Source organism: Lepus europaeus, chromosome 12, assembly GCF_033115175.1.
Source record: "Lepus europaeus isolate LE1 chromosome 12, mLepTim1.pri, whole genome shotgun sequence".
Lineage (NCBI taxonomy): Eukaryota > Metazoa > Chordata > Mammalia > Lagomorpha > Leporidae > Lepus > Lepus europaeus.
In genome coordinates, this window is record NC_084838.1 from 42,617,387 (window position 1) to 42,638,630 (window position 21,244).

Here is a 21,244-nt window from a genome sequence, read left to right on the forward strand (position 1 = left end):
TGAGGGGATATGAGGTGTTGGAGTTAGGCCTTGTGTCCCTTAAGCCAAGAAACATCTTTTTTTTTTTTTTAAATTATATTCTGTGTCAGTGGCATTTCCTGGAGAAAAACACTTTACACATGAATGGAGCTCCTTGGAGTTGCACACGGCAAGCCCTGTGTACTGGTACAAATCATTTAAAAACTTTTAAAAAGATACGGTTCCCAATTTAGTGCATCAGTATTTCATTAACAAGTCTTGCCCTCCTGCTTGCTAATGTGTGTTTGATTCTGGGAAGGAGAAACAACACTAGCATTGAGTGCATTGAGCACTTCCCAGCCTGCATTCCCCTACATCCCCTCATTTGGACAGGTCACTTATAAGTCCCCTGTGGTCAAATCTTGTCTGTTTGAAGATAAGCAAAGACCTGAGATCCAGGTATGACTAATTATGTGACCCCTGACCAGACATTTAGCCCTTGGTTAGAAATCCTTAGGTCATGAGTACCCAGAGCGGTGGAATCCAGTGGTCACATGTGTCCACATGTCTGAGTCATTTTGTGTTGCTATCACCCTTGAGGCTGGTGTTACAGCTGTGTGATTTGTCAAGTGAAGAGGCTTATTTGACTCATTGTTCTGGTGGTGAAGGGTCCAAACAGCATGGCCCTGGCTGGCATCCTGACCCTTGGCTATGTCCCAACATGGCAGAGAAGTAGAAAGGGAGGCACATATGCCTGAGGGCAAGTCCAGACAGCTGAACTCCCTTTATAAAAATCCATTCTCATGGGACCTAATCCAGTCCCATGACACTTGGCTCACTCCCCCAAAACACTAATCTATTTCTGGGGTTTGGCCTCATGACCTAACTACTTTCCACTGGGTTCTACCCTTTCAAGTTTCCACTATGTCAATACCAACACCCTGGAGACTCCTTGGGATGAGGAATCATATTCAAACCATAGTAGGTACCCAGGTGTGAGGGTGGGAAAGGAGAGAGATAGGAGTCTATCTAAAGAGAAGGAAGACCTGGGTGATGAGAAAAAGAAATGCATGACAAATGGTGCCCCAGAGCAAAGGAGATAAAATATCCTCCTTATTTCACAAGTAGGGGAGATCTGGTAATTTATAAAGACAAGAGGTTTATTTTGATTCACAGTCCTGGAGGGCTAAGGCCTTGGCACTAGAATCCCTTAGCTTCACAGTGGAGAAGTGGAAAGAGGAAGTGGGCACCTGCAGGAGAGAGGTATGTGTGTGTGAGAGAGACAGAAGGGAAGTGCTAAGCTTGCTTTTTAACCACCGTGCTGGCAGGAACTACATGATGAAATATCAGTATGCATTTATTAGGATAGCTGAAGTAAAAAAAAATAATGACAATGCCACATGGTAGCAAAGAAGCAGAGAAACTATTTCTTATACATAACTTTCAGAATGTAAAATGGTACCACTCTGGGAAGTAGTTGCAGTTTCATAAAATGGAAGCATAAAATTACCATATGACTCAGCAATTAGACTCCTGGGCATTTATCCCAGATAAATAAAAACCTATTGCCACACAAATACATATATATAAATGTTCATAACATCTTTATTTGCAATAGACCCAAGCTAGAAATAGTTCATTTGTATCTTTAATGGGAGAGTGCTTGAACAAATCATACCATGGAATACATACTATTCACCAACAAAATGGAATGAGCCACTGATACACACAACTTGGATGCATATCAAGGGAATTTTCTTGAGTAAAAATCTACTTTCAAAATTTCACATATAGTCTGATCTCATTTATATAATATCTCACAATAACAAAACATTATGGAAATGGAGAACAGATTAGTGGTCACCAGTAGTCAAGGGCAGCGGTGGAAAAGGAAGCACGTGATTGTAAACCAGGAGTGTGAGGGAGATCTTTGTGGTGATAGAATGGTTCTGTTGTTTAGGGTGATGGTAATGGGAAATTAACACACATATATGGACAGTGCCAACTACTAGCATTGCTATGGTACTCATCTTATGTAAGACATAACCATTGGTAACCATTGAGGTAAAGGGTACAGAATCCCTCTGTAGCAGCTTTGTGAATTCATGTGAAATTATTTTGAATAAAATTATTTCAAAATAAACGGATATTGTGAAAAGGGAGCCCACCCATAAATGGCATGTGTTGCACCATGGTCACATATACTACTGGAGGTTGGGCAGAGGGCTTTTCTGATGCTTTCTCTACCACATATTAGCTGTCAGCTTGAGAAAATTGCCTTATTTTCCTGAGCTTTGGTGTCTTCATATAAGAGCAATGGTACTATTACTTCAAAGGATTGGGCAGAAAATCAAACAGAATTAAATAATACTGTGTGAAATTGTCTGTCAACGACAGGCTCTCAATACATGTCAGTATCTTGAGATGTCGGTTCCCAATTCTACGTTGTTAATTTTTCTAGGAAGATCCAAAGAAATAGTTTTTCTTCAGCTTCAGAGAAAAGTATAATAGATACATTTTGTTTTAGAAGCCTATAAGTTATTTTAATTTAAATAGAGTTAAATTTTTAAATCTGACAGCTTTTGGAATCTTAAGTGAAACATGATAAATTTCTAATACTAGTAGTCCTTAGAATGCAATGGGATAGTTTCCTGAATGTTATTTAATGTTAGGGAAAAAAAATCACACAGAGTTTATTTCTGCTCAAACCCAATTTTAACAGGGTTATCAAGAAATAATACTCATTTGGGTTGGTAAGGTTGTACTTTTTCCTATTAAACTCCTATTTTGAAGCATATATCAGTCCCTTATATCTCTCGAGGAAAAAAAAAAAATCTCAAGGTTGATTTCCTGTGTGTTCCATATTTCACTTCAGTTCTTTCCTTGAAAAGTTTTCACAAGATTTATATATCTAAAAAGTATTTACGAAGACTATTTTGGATTTCATGAAAGTGCACAATCCTAGAAAAAGAGCAATAAAACAAAATATATATAGATGAAAGAGGGTTACAAAGCAATATTTCTATTGATGCTTTCAAATAAAATATTCATGTAAGTTATGAATAAAACTTTATACCTTTTTTAGAAGCCTTAGTTTTACCTTTCGATGTGCGTTACCATAGGAATGATATGCAGAAAAGTAGTTCAGATTTCTGAAGAAAAATAAATTGCCTAAAGAAGGAAAAATGACATTCAAACATAATAAATGAGCAAGTGAAATTTCTACAAATTGCATTTGTTGCAATGGAAGGCCTTTTCCTGTTACTTTATAACCAAATTAATGTTCTATGGGTCCCAAGGTTGGTCGTAGAATTCAGAGAGCTCTGAGGTAAAATTTGGGAGAATTCACTTGAACAAAGAAAGGGGAGATATTCCCATCTCCCCCAAATACAGAAATGCTGGTGGAAAGACACAGCAACAGGAAACAGTAAAGTGCAGTGACCCTCAAGGATAAGGAAGCCCAAACTCAAGTTTCTGGATACTAAGAGGAGCACAGCTGAAAGCATGAGCTAAACCGAAAGCCTGATGCATCAAGGGACCCAGGGAAAGTCAACATGGAGCTGCCCTACAGGGATCTCTCTCAGGAGGGAGAAAACTTCCAGTGAAGTGGACCTTTCTGTCAAAAAATAGCCTGTTCTCCCCAAGAAAGTTGATACAGGTTATAAGTAGATGGATAAAAATTCAAAATCTTGCAATAATGAGCAAGCTAGAAAAGACTTTAAAATTATTTTGTTTAAAGAATTATCAGAGGCTGGTGGTGTAGCTCAGTGGGTTACTCTGGCATCCCATATGGGTGCCAATTCAAGTCTGGGCTGCTCCACTTCCAATCCAGCTCCCTGTTAGTGCTCGTGAGAAAGCAGCAGAGGATGGTCCAAATCCTTGGGTCCTTGCACCCACCGGGGAGACCCAGAAGGAGCTCCTGACTTCTTGTTTTGGCATGGGCTAGTCTCAGCCATTGTGGCCATCGGGGAGTGAGCCAGAGGATGGGGGATCTCTCTCTCTCTCTCTCTCTCTCTCTCTCTCTCTCCTTCTTTGTTTGTAAACTCTCATTTAAATAAATAAATGAGTTTTAAAAAAAGAATAATCAAAGATGGAAAAAGAATAGAAACTGTATGGTATGAACAGGATATTATGAAAAAAGGAAAAGTTTATATGAAAAGAACCAACTAGGAATTATAGAAATAAACAAAAATTATGTTAGATTTAAAAGTAACAGCAATAATAACAACATATTTGATAATTTCAAAGCAACATGGAACTGAAATGTGAATGTTTCTGTGAGGAATAAGATGGGGAGGAGTTTGGAATAAATCCCAATATATCCTAATCATAATAAATAGAAGTGACCAATTAGAAATTAAGTTCAATAAATATCATTGAGGTGAAAGGACAGATTGTAGGGTATTTAACAATGGAATATTAAAATATTAGAATATTAAAATGATTGGTATCATTATGTCTCAATAGATAAAATTCAAAAGCATTATATTGAAAGTGAAAGAAAGGTATAATAAAATGCATATTGTATGACATATCAGTTTGATAAATCCATAATATAATGCAATATCACCATGGAGATATAAAAGTAGTTAAAATATGAAAAGCGTGGAAAGAGAATACTCTCAAACATCATGCTACCAGTTACATGTGTGGAGGGCTAGAGAAAAATCAAGCTTGGGCCATTTTCAGTAGGAACTCCAACTGTATCTGCAATGTTTTATTTATTTATTTAAAATGCTGAAGAAAATAATACTGATTTAGGACCTAGGAGATACAAACAGGTGTTTACTATTGTACTTTCTGCACTTTCTGGTGATTTAAAAAATTTTCACAACTAAAAATATAGAGAAAAAGATAAAATTTCAACAACCTGCAGATGAATATGGAGTTTATCAAATCTATTCTCTCTGCTTCTCTAAACATGTAAGTGATCTTCTTTTCAATTGGGGCCACATTCTTGAAGAAAAGTGGTGTTGTCATACATAGAAATAAATATTCCCCAAGTTAATTAATGCAACAGTAGTAAATAAAAGGAAAAGTTTATCCTTTCAATACATTCCTCTGTTTAAACTTCTCTATCACCAACTCTCCCTCTGTTGTAGTCTTATTAACAAATCTTTTCTAACATAGATATGCAGATGAAAGAGTAATAGAAATGGTAAATCTGAGAGGTAGGAACCTCCCCTGAAGTTCAGCTTTTAGTTTGACTTTTGTTTTATGACTCAGGGTGATATTTAACAATGGGTAAAATCTCATGGTCAACTGTATAAACTTTAAGGATTCTGACCATAATGGAATGCATCCATTTGAAGGATCTATTGTTATTCAGTATTAATGGAAGAAAAGCTTCAAGATTCAGTGACCAAAGGAGAATAGTGTAGTACAAGGGAAGGGAAGTATGTTTCTGTTCAGAGAGAAAATAGAGAATTTGTAATTAAATCATTTTACTCAATTAATAATTTAGGAGACAAGTTTAACACATCCTTTGCCTTTGATGTCAACTAGAGTTTAACATAGTAATTGCCCCAATCTGATGTGAAATAATGCAAATTTAATCCTGCAATGCTCTTTCCTATTTACTTTAAGTGATGAGTCTTTCATGGTTCTTCAGCATGAGATTTTTCTCTTTAAAATATTTATAATTGTGCCAAATATGTGCAGATTCCTTCAAAAGCAGCCCTCATTTTTCAAAGCAATTAAAAGTTAGGATAGGCCCCATTAAAATTCAGGAATAAAACTTGTCATCAAATGGAAGTAATCTGTGTGCTGAATACCAAAGGGATTGGCAGTTCTAGGCCAATGACTCTGAGCCCCAGCTAAAGCAGAGTAACAAGGCTTTAGTGACTGAAACAGGAGTTAAGCTGGAATTCTAAAAAACCACAGCGAACTTCATTTGCATATATGAGAAATGGAATGAATTTTTAAAAAATAGCTTTTGAAATTCACATTGATCCAATGTATGTGAGAAAAGGAAGAGTGCGTGGGTGCGTGGGCCTTAGAACTGAGAATAATGGCGTATACATGACAAAAAAATGATACTCTGGGCATATGTGCCCTGGGATAATATTTCCATTTTGTGCAGGGATGGGTGTTGAGTAGTGAAAGTATTCTAAGCATAATAAAATGGTGGAGATTGACACTTTCTCTGGAGTTAGGACTGGAGGAGCCAAAAAAGTACTGAAGCCCCTTTAACACTCTTGTTGAATGCCTAGGAAAGTGATTTATAGGATTGCTCTGTAAAGGCAGAATCTAATGACTCATTGGCTATCAGGAGATCTACACATAAATCTCTTTCTTTCTCTTCCACTTCTCCACAACAACTGTCATTTGTTGCAACGAGGTGAAGGAGGGTACCAAGACCTTGTGGACATCACCAGCTAGAGCTGGAGTTGGAGGAAGAACTGGACACAGCTACAGCTGAGCTCCTCCTCTCTTCCTCAGAAAGCACCACCTTACTCAGGAGTGGAACAGGTGATTGTCACTAACACAAAGAATCTCATCCTTTTTTTTTTTTTTTTACTTAATGAATATAAATTTCCAGTGTACAGCTTATGGATTACAATGGCTTCCCCCTCCCATAACTTCCCTCTCACCTGCAACCCTCCCCTCTCCCGCTCCCTCTCCCCTTCCATTCACATCAAGATTCATTTTCAATTCTCTTTATATACAGAAGATCAATTTAGTATAAAGATTTCAACAGTTTGCACACACATAGAAACACAAAGTGAAACATACTGTTTGAGTACTAGTTATAGCATTAAATCTCAATGTACAGCACATTAAGGACAGAGATCCCACATGAGGAGCAAGTGCACAGTGACTCCTGTTGTTGACCCAACAAATTGACACTCTAGTTTATGGTGCCAGTAACCACCCTAGGCTTTCGTCATGAGTTGCCAAAGCTATAGAAGCTTTCCAAGTTCGAAGAATCTCATCCTTAAGCCAGTGTGAAGACTTAGGAAAAGACTAACATCATTCCTCAGCTCCCAGTTGTTCACAGAGGTGCCAAAATGTGTAAGGCAATTTTCTGGGTGCTATTGCTGATGCAAGCATGAGACTCTCTACCATTAAGGAAATTAGAATTAACAAACACTAGGGAATAGTGGGGTTTTCAGAAGATCAATTTATCATAAACCTTTTCCTTAATCAAGTTCTGAACCAACTAAGAAAGATAAAGTTGAAAGGAAGGTACAGTAAAAATACCAAAAATTTAATTGTCTAACTTCTTTTTTGCCTTCATTTTTGTGATAGACACAATCTACCAGATTGTGCTCTACTGTAAAATCGTCTCCCCAGCCCTTGACGCCATCTCTGTCATCCTTCACAACTTCTGCTACATATGCTCCATCTTCAGTGCCCTAATTCCAGGAACCTTTCAGGCACAGTCTCCATTTTATCACTTTGCCATTAAGAGCAGTCTTTCTTACAGTCCACTCAGGAGGACTACTTTAAGCATTTTACACTGATGATCTTATGGGTTCTCTGTCTGTGGTTCCTCAATAGTTTCCTGGATCCTGGTTCCTCTACAGGAGTAAATTCACTCTGTCCCTTGAGATTTATCCCACCTTCCTTTTTAGGTCTTGTTCAGAGCCCGGCACTCTCTCTGATATAGTAACAGTTAAGACAATGAAATAGTCCCCTGTTTCAACCTTGCTTCTGAAATTTGCCTGCATGTCGGTATCACCTGGGAAGCTTTAGAAACGCTAATGCTAGATTCTACACGCCCCTCCCTCCCCACCCCCAGAGTTTCTAATTTATTTGTTCTGGGGTGCAGTGCCCCAGTGATTATAACATTAGTAATTTTTGAAAGCCACTACCTAATATTTATATTTTTTCTAATGGTTTCTTTGAGACCAGTTGGGCCCCTTTTCATTTTATGTCCACCTATGCTGAGCTTTAAATTCTGATTTCTTCTGTATGTTTAGTTTTTCTGCTAGCATATTAATCATATTCTTAGGCAAGTCTCTTTCTTGCTTCTGCTTAACAAGCATATTTTTATTTATTTGGTTTCATCCTCAGTTTTTCCTGTTCTACTAGGAAGATGGAAGTACTCCAAAAATCCACATTTTCTTTATCATAAGGATTCCATGCCTTTTTTACTTGGTAATCAACCAAATTACCACTTTCCGGGTTAAACCTAATTTAGATCTAAAATTGAAAGCCAGCTTCAGACCAAATGGTGGAGTGATTCATTGGCCTATTGGCCAGTTTTATTAACTTAAGATGAATTTTTCACAATTTTTCTGATCGTTAAATGGAATACGGAATTTGGGAAAAGAGATCAATCTCTTCATGTCTCCTAGACATGGCACTTAAACAAAATGTGCAATTTCAGGAATGCTCTGTAGAACTCAGTTGCAGGCCGGCACCGTGGCTCACTAGGCTAATCCTCCGCCTTGCGGCGCCGGCACACCGGGTTCTAGTCCCGGTCGGGGCACCAGATTCTGTCCCGGTTGCCCCTCTTCCAGGCCAGCTCTCTGCTGTGGCCAGGGAGTGCAGTGGAGGATGGCCCAAGAGCTTGGGCCCTACACCCCATGGGAGACCAGGAGAAGCACCTGGCTCCTGCCATCGGATCAGCGCGGTGCGCTGGCCGCAGCGCGCCAACCGCGGCGGCCATTGGAGGGTGAACCAACGGCAAAGGAAGACCTTTCTCTCTGTCTCTCTCTCTCACTGTCCACTCTGCCTGTCAAAAAATAAAAAAAAAAAAAAAGAACTCAGTTGCAGCACAGATCTGTCTATGAAATGTCGAATTAAAAGGATAGTGCCCACCCATTCATGCCTGAGGAATATTCACTCTGCCACAACATGAGGCCAAACCACACTTTTGGATTTCAAGGCTGGACTGCAGCAGCCTCCACCAGAGGCCCTCATGGCAGATCTCTGGACATGTTGCCATGGCCTGTTGCCTGCAGCTCAGCCTTTATAAAAAAGCCCACTTACCTGTAGTCAAAGCTGTCTGAAGCTTTGATAACCGACTGGACAAGTCTCCAGTGCCACATGCTAAAGCTTAAAATTTAAAATTATTCATTGAGAACATACCAGTTAAAAACAAGCAAACAACAAGTCTTCTAATTTACATGTTACAATAAGGGCTGTAGGGCCATGGCAGATGCCTCAATCTCCATGTACTGTTCTGCTACCCAACCTTCACTCTTCATCTATTTCTCACGACCCTTGAAGGACAGTATCTAACAGTCCCTTTCTCCATTCAGTTAGAGACAAAGTGATAGGGAGAATGAGATCAGAACATCAACTTGTTAGTGATAGGGCTTTTGCCGAATATGACAGTTGTATGACAACCATGGTCTTTTTAATACTGCATGCCAAAATTAGATAGCTTTACCCAGTCACAGACAGCGTAGAAAAGTGCAGGCAACTCTTGAAGAGAGGCCAGAGTCTGTAAATCTTAGAAAAAGGTATACAATTTGTGTTTTCTAAAGTTAAGCTGATCAACCTCAGATCTTATCACAAATCCATGAACTATCTGTCACTGTTCCAAGAGTTCTCCTCTAACAGAATTTCCTCAATATGGTAACCCAAGTTAAGGGAGAGGAGACAGTTTCCTCCAGCAAAGAAGCTAAGCCCTGAACACAAGTGTCCATGACACCAGCAATACGTGAATGACAGCATGAAAACAAACTTGGCAGCTTTAGTTTTGACTCATGATTGCTGCCATGGGAGAGAGAACGTTTGCATTAGAGCTTAGAGGGCAGGAGATAAATCACAGAACAAGGGATTTATAGAAGCATCCTTGGCAGAAACATTGCAAAAGAATAAGTCAGAAAAGTTGCAGATGAAATGTCACCTCAGTTCTGTCATGATTTAAGTTCTACTACTCCTCCCTTAATTACATCATATCTCCTGGTTTATCAAGCATCTGCCACTTAGTATGTTATGAAACATCTTTTGTAAAATATTTTCTATGGCTCTTTTAAGGTGGAAATGACACAGACTTGAATCTTAGCACCTTCATTCCAACAACTTTCTGGTGGTCTTCCAGTGAGATTTGTATTAGGGCAGTTGTGGAGTTGTGGTCTACAGTGTTTGAACTCCAGACATTGTCAAAGGTCATGAGGCTGGCAGTGGGATGCTGGAGAATCTAGCTTCCTTGTGAGATTTGTGGAAAGTGCTGAAGGCATAGGATCAGGACTGTAAGTTTATCCCGAACCCATAAACTATCCTGTTGACCATTAATAGAGAATAAAAAGGTCCTAAATAGCACTCTGGCCTTGGAATCAGCCCTTAGGGCATTCGGATCTGGCTCAAGAGCCCATGAGAGTATTTTAGACATGGAAAGCCAAGACACTCTGGGAAAAAAAAAAAAAGAAGAAGACCTAAATGAAAGATCTCTGTGAGTGAGATCCCAGTGGAAATAATGGGGCCATCAAAGAAGGAGGTACCTCTCTCTGAAGGGAGGAGAGAACTTCCACTTTGACTATGACCCTATCGGAATAAGATCAAAGTCAGCGAACTCTAAAGGCTTCCATAGCCCTGGCAACTCATGACTAGAGCCTAGGGAGATTACTGACGCCATAAGCAAGAGTGTCAAATTGTTAAGTCAACAACAGGAGTCACTGTGTACTTTCGTCTCATGTGGGATCTGTCCTTAATGTGTTGTCCAATGTGAAGTAATGCTATAACTAGTACTGAAACAGTATTTTTACACTTTGTGTTTCTGTGTGAGTGCAAACTGATGAAATCCTTACTTAGTATATACTGAATTGAGCTTCCATATATAAAGATAATTGAAAATGAAAAAAAAAAACTTGGTGTTAAATTGGAAATTGCATAGAAAATTAATCAATTTTAAAAAATGTCATGTAGGATCTCTGTCCTTTATGTGCTGTACATTGTGATTTAATGCTGTAACTAGTACTCCAACATTATTTTTCACTTTGTGTTACTATGTGGGGGCAAACTATTGAAATCTTTACTTAATATATACTAAACTGATCTTCTGTATATAAAGAGAATTGAAAATGAATCTTGATGTGAATGGAAGGGGAGAGGGAGCGGGAAAGGGGAAGGTTGTGGGTGGGAGGGAAGTTTGCTGGGGTGGGGGAAAGCCATTGTAATCCATAAGCTGTACTTTGGAAATTTATATTCATTAAATGTGAAGTGATGCTATGACTAGTACTAAAATAGTATTTTTTCACTTTGTGTTTTTGTGTGGGTACAAACTGATGAAATCCTTACTTAGTATATACTGAATCGATCTTCTGCATATAAAGATAATTGAAAATGAAAAAAAAAAAAACCTGGTGTTAAATTGGAAATTGCATAGAAAATTAATCAATTTTTAAAAAATATGTAGGATCTCTGTCCTTAATGTGCTGTACACTGTTATTTAATGCTATAACTAGTACTCCAACAGTATTTTTTCACTTTGTGTTGCTATGTGGGGGCAAACTGTTGAAATCTTTAGTTAATATATACTAAACTGATCTTCTGTATATAAAGAGATTTGAAAATGAATCTTGATGTGAATGGAAGGGGAGAGGGAGCAGGAAAGGGGAGGGTTGTGGGTGGTAGGGAAGTTATGGGGGGGGGCATTGTAATCCATAAGCTGTACTTTGGAAATTTATATTAATTAAATAAAAGTTAAAAAAAAAAAAAAGGAAATTTTGGGCCGGCGCCGCCACTCACTAGGCTAATCCTCCACCTGCGGCACCAGTACACAGGGTTCTAGTCCCAGTTGGGGCGCCGGATTCTGTCCCGGTTGCCCCTCTTCCAGTCCAGCTCTCTGCTGTGGCCCTGGAAGGCAGTGGAGGATGGCCCAAGTCCTTGGGCCCTGCACCCACATGGGAGACCAGGAGGAACCACCTGTCTCCTGGCTTCGGATTGGCACAGCACTCTGGCCGTAGCGGCTACTTGGGGGGTGAACCAACAGAAGGAAGACCTTTCTCTCTCTCTCTCTCTCTCTCACTAACACTGCCTGTCAAAAAAAAAAAAAAAAAAAAAAAAAAAGGAAATTTTGGGGAGATATAATGCAGCCCATAACATAGCATTTAAAAACTCCAGGCCTATGCCCCTCCAAGGGTAAACTATGCTTTTTACTTTTAATATTCTAATAGAGGTAAAGGGTCATTAGGTTTCCACTTTCTTTCAAAGGGATCAGAAAAAGAATTATGCAGATAGCAGGGGGAATACTGGTGAAAGTATATGGGAAATCATTTCTTCAATGTCCAAAATAAACTTTCCTGAAAGTCTGAATTTATTTAAAAGTTTACTACTCTCATGAAGATAAATCATCATTTACCCGTATAGCTAAAGACATGCTTGCAATCAATGTTTATCATACAAAATAAGAACAGGGGAAAAAAAGGACAAAGGAATTGAAACAAAATCCTTGGTTATTATTATACCTAAATCTACAATAATTACCTCCTTGCCACACATAGTAGAACTAAGCATAACTAAAATTTCTTGTTCATTTAAATGCCCATTTTTTAATCAGTTCTTAAAAAAAATTACCCTTTCTACAAACTCATATTACTAGCTATTTTGGGATCACACAATCAACGGTGCCTAATGAATCTCAGCTCAAAGATCACTTACCCTAAAAAGGTTTCCTAACACACAGCATCCTTCAGCCCAGCACAGACCTATAACATTGTTAGCACTCATTTGGGATCACCTTGTACCAATGCACTCTGTCTCATTAATGTAACTTTGTTATGTATTTACTTCTCTACACCTACTGAAATCCAACAAATAAATACTACCAATTCTAAAAAAAAAAAAAGGTCCAAAGTATTTAATTTCATGGACAGATATCCATTTCTCTATTTGCTGTACTTCTTTGAAAAGAGGCACAAGTGATCTCAAATGCATAACTGTTACAACTTATAAAAACAAATATTATAACTTTTATAAGCATATAAGTAGGAAACAGTACATGACTTTTCAATGATGTGAAATCTTTTAGACAAAACACACTCAAATATAGTAGAATGTTAGACACCCTTATGATTTTTAGCTAGCTGGCAGGAAAATACAGAAATCTAGAATTATGAATTATGCAATTTTAATAAATTAAACATTCATATCAAGTCAGAGTAGACAGGTGAGCATAGAATTCTAATCATGTTTAAAGGTAATAAGTTTCATCTTAAATAATGACTCTCATTATCAAATCTTGCCTGCATCTCTTTAGCTCACCATTTCCCACAATTAGGTGCATCACTTGAAACAAATCTTTGTGGCTTAAAGTGGAGGTACCCATGTAGATAATCAGGGATAATCAGTCCCTGACTGTTCCGTTCTGGTAACTGAGTCACTAGTCTGTCCTTTTTTTTTTTTTTTAACTTTTATTTAATGAATATAAATTTCCAAAGTACAGCTTATGGATTACAATGGCTTCCCCCCCATAACTTTCCTGCCACCCGCAACCCTCCCCTTTCCCACTCCCTCTCCCCTTCCATTCACATCAAGATTCATTTTCAATTCTCTTTATATACAGAAGATCAATTTAGTATATATTAAGTAAAGATTTCAACAGTTTGCACCCACATAGCAACACAAAGTGAAACATACTGTTTGAGTACTAGTTACAGCATTAAATCAAAATGTACAGCACATTAAGGACAGAGATCCCACATGAGGAGCAAGTGCACAGTGACTCCTGTTGTTGACCCAACAAATTGACACTCTAGTTTATGGCGCCAGTAATCACCCTAGGCTGTCGTCATGAGTTCCCAAAGCTATGGAAGCCTTTTGAGTTCACCGACTCTGATCATATTTAGACAAGGTCGTAGTCAAAGTGGAAGTTCTCTCCTCCCTTCAGAGAAAGGTACCTCCTTCTTGATTGACCTGTTCTTTCCACTGGGATCTCACAATGTATGATTTAAAGTGTGCCATTCAGTGATTTTTTTTAGTTTATTTAAGCCCTCTTCCCACTTTAAAATTTTTTTTTTAATTTATTTATTTATTTTTTTTTATTAAACTTTTATTTAATGAATATAAATTTCCAAAGTATAGCTTATGGGTTACAATGGCTTCCCCCCTCCCATAACTTCCCTCCCGCCCGCAACCCTCCCCCCTCCCGCTCCCTCTCCCCTTCCATTCATGTAAAGATTCATTTTCAATTCTCTTTGTATACAGAAGATCAGTTTAGTATATACTAGGTAAAGATTTCAACATTTTGCCCATATAGCAACATCAAGTGAAAAAACTACCATTGGATTACTAATTATAGCATTAATTAGCAATGTACAGCACATTAAAGACAGAGATCCTACATAATTTTTTTTTCAAAATAATTAATTTTCTATGCCATTTCCATTTTAACACCAGGTTGTTTTGTTTTGTTTTTTTTTTTCATTTCCAATTCTCTTTATATACAGAAGATCACTTCAGTATATAATTAGCAAAGACCTCATCAGTCTGCGCCCACACAGAAACGCAAAGTATAAAAATACTCTTTCAGTACCAGTCCTAGCATCACTTGGCTTTAGACGACACATTAGGGACAGATCCCGCATGGGGTGTAAGTACACAGTGACTCCTGTTGCTGACTTAACAATTTGACACTCCTGTTCATGGCGTCAGTAATCTCCCTGGGCTCTAGTCATGAGTTGCCAGGGCTATGGAAGCCTTTAGATTTCGCTGATTTTGATATTGTTCCGATAGGGTCATAGTCAAAGTGGAGGTTCTCTCCTCCCTTCGGAGAAGGGTACCTCCTTCTTTGAAGGCCCCGTTCTTTCCACTGGGATCTCATTCACAGAGATCATTCATTTAGGTCTTTTTTTTTTTTTCCATGATATCTTGGCTTTCCATGCCTGCTATACTCTCATGGGCTCTTCAGCCAGATCTGAATGCCTTGAGGGCTGATTCTGAGGCCGGAGTGCTGTCTAGGACATCTGCCATCCTATGAGTCTGCTGTGTATCCCACTTCCCATGTTGGATCTTTCTCTCCCTTTTTGATTCTATCAGTTAGTATTAGCAGATACTTGTCTTGTTTGTGTGATCTCTTTGACTCTTAGACCTATCGGAGCTATCAATTGTGAGCTGAAATTGATCACTTGGACCAGTGCGATGGCATTGGTACATGCCATCTTGATGGAATTGTGTTGGAATCCCCTGCACATTTCTGACTCCACCATTTGCGGCCAGTCCGATTGAGCATGTTCCTAATTGTTCATTTCCTCCCTCTCTTTTTCCACTCTTAGATTTAACAGGGATCACTTTTCAGTTAAAATTTAAACACCTGAGAATAATTGTGTGTTAATTACTGAGTTCAACCAATAGTACTAGAACAACAACAACAACAACAAATACTAAAAAGGATAGAGTATTACATTGTACATCTAAAGTCAGGACAGGAGCTGATCAGTTCATTGTTGCTTATAGTGTCCATTTCACTTAACAGGTTTCCTCTTTGGTGCTCAGTTGTCACCGATCAGGGAAAACAAATGATATTTCTCTCTTTGGGACTGGCTCAATTCACTCAGCATGATGTTTTCCAGATTGCTCCATCTTGTTGCAAATGACTGGGTTTCATTGTTTCTTACTGCTGTATAGTATTCTATGGAGTACATGTCCCACAATTTCTTTATCCAGTCTACTGTTGATGGGCATTTGGGTTGGTTCCAGGTCTTAGCTATTGTGAATTGAGCTGCAATAAACATTAATGTGCAGATGGCTTTTTTATTTGCCAAATTAAATTCCTTTGGGTAAATTCCAAGGAGTGGGATGGCTGGGTTGTATGGTAGGGTTATGTTCAGGTTTCTGAGGAATCTCCAGACAGACTTCCATAGTGGCTTAACCAGTTTGCATTCCCACCAACAGTGGGTTAGTGTCCCTTTTTCCCCACATCCTCTCCAGCATCTGTTGTTGGTAGATTTCTGAATGTGAGCCATTCTCACCGGGGTGAGATGGAACCTCATTGTGGTTTTGATTTGCATTTCTCTGATTGCTAGTGATCTTGAACATTTTTTCATGTGTCTGTTGGCCATTTGGATTTCCTCTTTCGAAAAATGTCTATTGAGGTCCTTGGCCCATCTCTTAAGTGGGTTGTTTGTTTTGTTGTTGTGGATTTTCTTGATTTCTTTGTAGATTCTGGTTATCAATCCTTTATCTGTAGTATAGTTTGCGAAAATTTTTTCCCATTCTGTTGGTTGCCTCTTCACTTTCCTGACTGTTTCTTTTGAAGTACAGAAACTTCTCAATTTGATGCAATCCCAAATGTTAATTTTGGTTTTGACTGCCTGTGCTGTTGGAGTATTTTCCAGGAAGTCTTTGCCTGTGCCTATATCTTGCAGGGTTTCTCCAATGCTCTCTAATAATTTGATGGTTTCGGGTCGTAGATTTAAGTCTTTAATCCATGTTGAGTGAATTTTTGTGTAAGGTGAAAGGTATGGGTCTTGCTTTAAGCTTCTGCACATTGAAATCCAATTTTCCCAGCACCATTTATTGAATAGACTGTCCTTATTCCAGGGATTAGATTTGGATCTTTGGTCAAATATAAGTTGGCTGTAGATGTTTGGATTGATTTCTGGTGTTTCTATTCTGTTCCATTGGTCTATCCATCTGTTTCTGTACCAGTACCATGCTGTTTTGATAACAACTGCCCTGTAGTATGTCCTGAAATCAGGTATTGTGATGCCTCCGGCTTTGTTTTTGTTGTACAGGATTGCTTTGGCTATTCGAGGTCTTCTGTGTCTCCATATGAATTTCAGCATCATTTTTTCCAGATCTGAGAAGAAGGTCTTCGGGATCTTGATGGGTATTGCATTGAATGTATAAATTGCTTTTGGGAGGATAGACATTTTGATGATATTGATTCTTCCAATCCATGAGCATGGAAGATTTCTCCATTTTTTGGTATCCTCTTCTATTTCTTTCTGTAAGGTTTTGTAGTTTTCATCATAGAGATCTTTAACGTCCTTGGTTAAGTTTATTCCAAGGTATTTGATTGTTTTTGTAGCTATTGTGAATGGGATTGATTTTAGAAGTTCTTCCTCAGCCGTGGCATTGCCTGTGTATACAAAGGCTGTTGATTTTTGTGCATTGATTTTATATCCTGCTACTTTGCCAAACTCTTCGATGAGTTCCAGCAGTCTCTTAGTAGAGTTCTTTGGGTCCCCTAAATAAAGAATCATATCATCTGCAAAGAGGGATAGTTTGAGTTCGTCCTTCCCGATTTGTATCCCTTTAATTTCTTTTTCTTGCCTAATAGCTCTGGCCAAAACTTCCAGAACTATATTGAATAGCAGTGGTGAGAGAGGGCATCCCTGTCTGGTACCAGATTTCAGTGGAAATGCTTCCAACTTTTCCCCATTCAATAGGATGTTGGCCGTGGGTTTTTCATATATTGCTTTGATTGTATTAAGGAATGTTCCTTCCATACCCAGTTTGCTTAGAGTTTTCATCATGAAAGGGTGTTGTATTTTATCAAATGCTTTCTCTGCGTCTATTGAGAGAATCATATGGTTTTTCTTCTGCAGTCTGTTAATGTAGTGTATTACGTTGATTGTTTTGTGAATGTTGAACCATCCCTGCATACCGGGGATGAATCCCACTTGGTCTGGGTGGATGATCTTTCTGATGTGTTGTTGCATTCTATTGGCCAGAATTTTATTGAGAATTTTTGCATCTATGTTCATCAGGGATATTGGTCTGTAATTCTCTTTCAATGTTGCGTCTCTTTCTGGCTTAGGAATTAAGGTGATGGTGGCTTCATAGAAAGAATTTGGGAGGATTCCCTCTTTTTCGATTGCTCTGAATAGTTTGAGAAGAATTGGAGTTAGTTCTTCTCTAAATGTCTGGTAGAACTCAGCAGTGAATCCGTCTGGCCCTGGGCTTTTCTTTGTTGGGAGGGCCTTTATTACTGTTTCAATTTCTGTGTCAGTTATTGGTCTGTTTAGGTTTTCTATGTCTTCCTGGCTCAATTTAGGGAGGTTGTATGTGTCCAAGAATCTGTCCATTTCTGATAGATTTCCCTGTTTGCTGGCATACAAGTCCTTGTAGTAATTTCTGATGATTCTTTTTATTTCTGTGGCGTCTGTTGTTACGTTTCCCATTTCATCTCTGATCCTATTGATTTGGGTCTTTTCTCTTCTTTTTTTAGTTAGTTGGGCCAATGGGGTGTCAATTTTGTTTATTTTTTCAAAAAACCAGCTCCTCGTTTGGCTGATTTTTTGTAATGTTTTTTTGGATTCAATCCTGTTGATTTCTTCTCTGATTTTAATTATTTCTCTTCTCCTACTGGGTTTGGGTTTGGTTTGCTGCAGATTTTCTAGATCCTTGAGATGGCTTGAAAGCTCATCTATTTGGTGCCTTTCCAATTTCTTGATGTAGGCACCTATTGATATAAACTTTCCTCTTAACACTGCTTTTGTTGTATCCCATAGGTTTTGGTATGTTGTGCTGTTATCCTCATTTACTTCCAGAAAATTTTTGATTTCTCTTTTAATTTCTTCTGTGACCCATTGTTCATTCAGGAGCATGTTGTTCAATCTCCATGTGTTTGCACGTGCTCTAGGGATTCCTGAGTTGCCAATTTCCAATTTCATTCCTTTGTGGTCTGAGAAGCTGCATGGTATGATTCTAATTCTTTTGAATTTGCTGAGACTTGCTTTATGGCCTAGTATGTGGTCAATCCTAGAGAGGGTTCCATGTACTGCTGAGAAGAATGTAAAGTCCTTAGATGTAGGATGAAATGTTCTGTAGATGTCTGTTAGATCCATTTGGGCTATAGTGTCATTTAAATCTACTGTCTCCTTGTTGATCTTCTGTCCTGTTGATCTGTCTATCTCTGAGAGTGGAGTATTGAAGTCCCCCAGTACTATTGTATTGGGGTCTAAGTCTCCCTTTAAGTCCCTTAACAAGTCTTTTAAATAAGCTGGTGCCCTGTAATTAGGTGCATATACGTTGAGAATCGTTATATCTTCCTGTTGAATGGATCCCTTAATCATTATATAGTGCCCCTCTTTGTCTCTCCTAACAGTTTTTGTGGTAAAGTTTATGTTGTCCGATATTAAGATGGCTACGCCCGCTCTCTTTTCATTTCTGTTGGCGTGGTATATCTTTTTCCAGCCTTTCACTCTCAGCTTGTATGGATCATTGTTGGATAGATGGGTTTCTTGTAAGCAGCAAAAGGATGGGTTTTGTTCCTTAACCCAATCGGCCAATCGGTGTCTTTTAACTGGACAGTTCAAGCCATTAACATTCAATGTGACTATTGAGAAGGAGTAACTTTGCCCTGCCATTTGCCAAAGATATTTTTTAATATATGGTTTGAGATTCCTGTGATCTTTTGCTCTGAGGTTTCCTTCCTTTACCTTCTTTCATATTGGTGACCGTGTTTCTGTGTTTCTGTATGTAACACATCTTTAAGCATCGTTTGCAGGGCTGGACGAGTGGCGACAAATTCTTTCAATTTCTGTTTGCTGTGAAAGGTCTTAATTTCACCTTCATTCACAAATGAGAGCTTTGCAGGATATAATATTCTGGGCTGGCAGTTTTTCTCTCTTAGTACCTGGGCTATATCTCGCCATTCTCTCCTGGCTTGTAGGGTTTCTGATGAGAAATCAGCTGTAAGTCTAATTGGAGATCCTCTGAGAGTAATCTGGCGTTTCTCTCTTGCACATTTTAGGATCTTTTCTTTGTGTTTCACTGTGGTTAGTTTGATTACGACGTGTCGTGGTGAGGATCTCTTTTGATCATGTTTATTAGGGGTTCTCTGAGCTTCCTGTACTAGGATGTCTCTGTCCTTCTCCAAACCTGGGAAATTTTCTGCTAGTATCTCACTAAAAAGGCCTTCTAATCCTTTCTCCCTTTCCATGCCTTCAGGAACACCTAGAACCCGAATGTTGGGTTTTTTAATAGTATCCTGTAGATTCCTGACAGTATTTTTTAGATTTCTGATTTCTTCTTCTTTTCTTTGATTTGACTGTTTCCTTTCCTGTTCTCTGTCTTCTAATTCCGATATTCTCTCTTCTGCTTCATCCATTCTGTTTTTAAGGCTCTCTAATGTGTTTGCCATTTGATCTATTGAGTTCTTCATTTCATTGATGTTTTTTGCCAGTATCGCAGTTTCCTGTTCCACTAATTTTTTCATTTCATTTTGATTCCTCCTTAATATTTCATTTTCACGGGAGAGATTTTCTATCTTGTCCATTAAGGATTTCTGTAGTTCAAGAATTTGTTTTTGAGAACTTCTTAATGTTCTTATGAATTTTTTAAAATCTGCTTCTTGCATTTGCTCTATCTCTTCATCTGCATAATCTTGCATTGGCGTGTCTTGATCACCTGGGGGCGTCATAGTGCTTTCGTTGTTCTTGGTACCTCCGCTTCTATGTTTCTTGCTTGGCATGTTGGAGATAATTTGTGGTGTTTTTGTTTTTGTTTTTGTTTTTTTTTTCTCTCATTATACTATGCCTCTAAGTGAGCTGTCTGTTTAGTTGGAGCCTTAGGGGCTGTGATGGGTGTGGCCAGAGAGCTATGCTTGTTTCTTGAGGTTTAAGGCTGTGTAAAGAGCGACTCTCCCAGAATACTTGCTCCTTGCTGGGATACTCACTCTCTCGCTCTCTTTTTTTTTTTTTTTTTTGACTCAGTTGGGAGTGGAGTTGAGGGTAGTTGAAATCTAGCCTCTGTGAGTATTCGTTTGATCTACCCCTGGGACCACACAAAGAGTTTATGCAGCCCTCAATGTGTTCTCCAGTTTCGCTAAAGATACTGAGTTTGGCTGAGCTTTACATATGTAAAATCGCGGTGCTCTTTGTTTTGCTTGGTGAGTGAAGGGAGAGGCCTCTGTTCCCCCTCCCCCCAATGTCTCGGACTTCTCAGGTCTTTGTCTTACCCTCCTGGGTTCCCGCGCTGGCGAGATTCTGTGGCTCTGGCTCCGCTCCCGCTGCTGCCGCTCGGCTTGTCTCGGTTGGTTTTCCACGCGGTGGGTTCCCTGTAAGTCCTCTGTGTCTCATCCACAAGATCCGGAAGCGTTTCCTCTGCAGTTTTTTTTCTTGAGTCTTTTCCTGAGGCTACAGTAGTTCCACTTTTATGAAAGTTTATTTTCCCAAAGTAAGGCACACGTCCTCACTATCCGCCATCTTGGCTCCGCCCCCCCCCCCCCACTTTTAAATTTGATTGTCTTTTTGCAATTGGGTTATAAGCGTTTTTTCAAATATATATTCTGTATAACAGATCTTTATGAACTGTATAATTTATAAATATTTCTCCTACTTTTTAGGTTATCTTTTCACTTTCCTGACAATGTTCATTGAGTCAGAAAAGTTTTAATTATGATGAACTCCAAATTCTCATCTTAAATATATAACTTGGTCAT